General features: G+C 34.8%; 2 long non-coding RNA genes across 2 annotated transcripts; one reads left to right on the top strand and one right to left on the bottom strand.

Annotated features, from left to right (window-relative positions):
* Positions 1 to 458: 458 nt before the first annotated feature.
* LOC106661034 lies at positions 459 to 1,849 on the bottom strand. The gene is made up of 3 exons (XR_001339620.2): positions 1,730 to 1,849; positions 1,358 to 1,631; positions 459 to 473 (listed from the first exon to the last, which is right to left on the bottom strand). It is a non-coding gene; the product is annotated as an uncharacterized LOC106661034 (long non-coding RNA).
* On the top strand, positions 1,519 to 2,515 carry LOC106661033. Its single transcript, XR_001339619.1, has 2 exons — positions 1,519 to 1,608; positions 2,290 to 2,515. It is a non-coding gene; the product is annotated as an uncharacterized LOC106661033 (long non-coding RNA).
* Positions 2,516 to 2,956: the final 441 nt, after the last annotated feature.

The raw sequence follows: 2,956 nt of genomic DNA, 5'->3' as shown, positions 1-2,956 counted from the left end.
GAAACAACAATAATAATAGAGAGAATAAGCTACGAGGTACTAGAGGATAGGATAACCCGTATCTCCAATTGAACTGACGATTAGAACTTATAAAAAGGACATTCACAAGGTAAAAGCTCAGACTAAACCAGTGAAAATGGTAAAATTTTCAAAAGACACAGACACAAATAACGGATGGACGTTCCGCCCGGATGGAAATGATCAAGAACTAGTAAAAAATATAGTAATAAATGTCGTCTCAATAGCATAAAATAATAAATATTTAAACAATAATAATAATAATAACAGAGAGAATGACCTACCAGGAAGCTACAGGGTAACCTGTATCTCCAATTTAACATGAAATAATTTTTTTTTTTTTTAGCTCAATTAAATATTTCTATACATTTTATTTCCTCAAGTAAAGTGTATTCAGATTCCGCCAGCGGAGAATGAAATGAGTCGGTTTTTGAGGAAGTTAGAGGTCGCCTGTCCTGAGAACGTGGAAAAAAATTTAGTCAAAACTTTTTTTGTGTTTCTCTTTTTAATTCTTCAACATTCTCCTTTTTTTTAGCACAGTCGTCTCTTGATAATTCGAAACTAGTGGCCGCGAAAAAAATTCGAATTATCGAGAGGAAGAAAAAAAATTGTTAAGAGTTGATATGCATTTTCCCAAGTTATTGCTTAAATTGTACATGTATAAAACATAGCAAAACGAATGAAAACCGGAAGTAGATCAACTGTAAAATCGAACATCGTTACGCATTATTGAAAAATTCGTGAAGTGGTTTTTCTTTCAATGTGACCTTTGTTTTTTTTTATTTCTTTTTCCGACGGTTTGCAACAGCAGAGGTCATATCAACCCTCAGAGTGCCGGTGTTTTTGAAAAAAAGCCCATTTGTAAGAATGTCGAGCTGGATTCGAACCCGGGACCTTTACCTTACAGTGGTGAGCGCCGTGTCAACGCCTAAACCGTTGAGGCCACCGACGCCCCACTTGGCATTTGTTTAAATGATTTTCCGAAGTGGCCAGTGCTGAGGACATCATGGACACATTGATAAAACACTGGCTGCAGAAAATAACAAACTAGAGAAAACTAGAATAAACTTTAGGCCATAAGTAAATAAACAATACATGGAAATTTAGAGGAATATAATGTACCAAAGAAAAAGTTCAAATTATAAAAGTGGGAAGTGCTCCATTTCAATTAATAGCATGCTTTTTCTCCCCCGAAAAATATTTCGTATTACTGAGTGTATCGAAATGCACAGAATTTTATCGATCTACCGGTTTCCTTCTGAGGAGTTCGTATTATCAAGAAATTCGAATTATCAAGTTTCCAATTAACAAGAGTCGACTGTATATTTATACAACTTACGTTTGTTGTAAGTTAAAATGAGCTTTGTAAAATTATCACATGTTGCTACACATGACGTGAATCAACAAAAACTCTCACCGACTCAGGCGACACAACAGGCTTCACAGGCAAGGCACAGACACAACTCAGGAGGCCTAAACACAAAAAGATGGAGTTTCTCGACCTCATCTCCAAGAAATCCGACTCGAAACTGTTCAAGGCGCGATTCTACGTTCCGCAGCCGGAAAACAACCGTAACGGACAGTTTCTGAGTAAGAATTTCACCATTTTCGCCCTTGCATAAAAACACCAAAAAAAAAAAATCTTTAAACTTAAGGCGAATGAATGATAAGGCCTCTTATATGTTATGAAAGCGTCTTATGTACAACTTACGGTATTTGGGCTTGAAAAGTCTTTAGTTTGAAAGAAAATTGTGGTTAAAGAGATTCATTCAAGATTTAAGAAGATAACAAATTTAAAATTCATAAATTTATTGAAATAAGACCTGATCTATTGTAAAAACTTTTTTCGGTATTAGTTTTCTACTGATGATCAAATTGATCATTTTAATAGAAAAATTTCTTCATTATTATCACACATTATTACACACGTAAGTATGTACGTTGTATAACAAAAGTTTCAATCCAGAAGAAATCTTGAACCCAGGAGAGAAAAATAAATCAAAACTGAAAATCAATAAAAAAAATAAAAATTCATAACGTTCATAAAGATCTTTCTTTGACTAGTTTGACTGTAGCCTGTTCTGCTTTTTGTTCTATTGTAGAATACATTTCAACAGGGCACACAATAAAAACTATGTAAAGTCCTTATTTTTACTCAACAACGAATATAAAACTCTAAGGATGTTTGAAATTGACTTAAATTTTATGAGATTACATAGGCATTTTATTTTTTTTAAAATAAATATTAAATATAATTTGTTGTTGTTGTAGCGACAGACTTAGGCGGAGGAGGTGCAGCGCAGAGACTCCTTTTTACAACGGGCGCTCCTAGAAGATACGCTGCCGTCCTCCAGTCCATCGCCCCGGAGAGGATCAGGGGGCGATGAATACTTTCCTCAAGTGAATTTTAAGTTTCCGATTTGTGAAAATTGTTTTGCGAGTGATGACGATTTTCGATGTTAAAATGCAATAAATGATTTTCACACTCTTCCATTAACACGTCTTTGATTTTACTTTTTTTCAATGGGATTGAATGAAAGACGCTTGTCCGATTTGGGAAAAGATGAAACTGAACCAGTATCGTCCCCGGACATCCTTGTCGGCCTAATCTGAACGGTTTTGTCTGACTATTAAAATCTTAAAGAAGATCCATACACGTGAAAACGCAAAGACCAGCTACCAGGTATTTAAAATTAATACGATAGACCAAACCAGCGAAAATAGGTTGAAAAGAAATTCAACCTGCCGTTTTCTGCTGAATAGAATGAACTAAACTGTATATTACTTTAAGCATCTCAGTCTGTTTAACTATCTGTTTAATTGTTGCCATTTTATCTTATATAATCATCCCTGAAGCCGTAATACTGATGATGAGGATTATATAAGGGTCACATACGATCCTCTTCATCTTTGTCCTTTTGCCGTCGAAAAAGAATGG

This window comes from Cimex lectularius, unplaced genomic scaffold (assembly GCF_000648675.2).
Source record: "Cimex lectularius strain Harlan isolate CLEC.00 unplaced genomic scaffold, Clec_2.1 scaffold47, whole genome shotgun sequence".
NCBI classification, from domain to species: domain Eukaryota; kingdom Metazoa; phylum Arthropoda; class Insecta; order Hemiptera; family Cimicidae; genus Cimex; species Cimex lectularius.
Note: the sequence above shows the minus strand (reverse complement) of the source record. Positions and strands in the feature narration are given on the sequence as shown.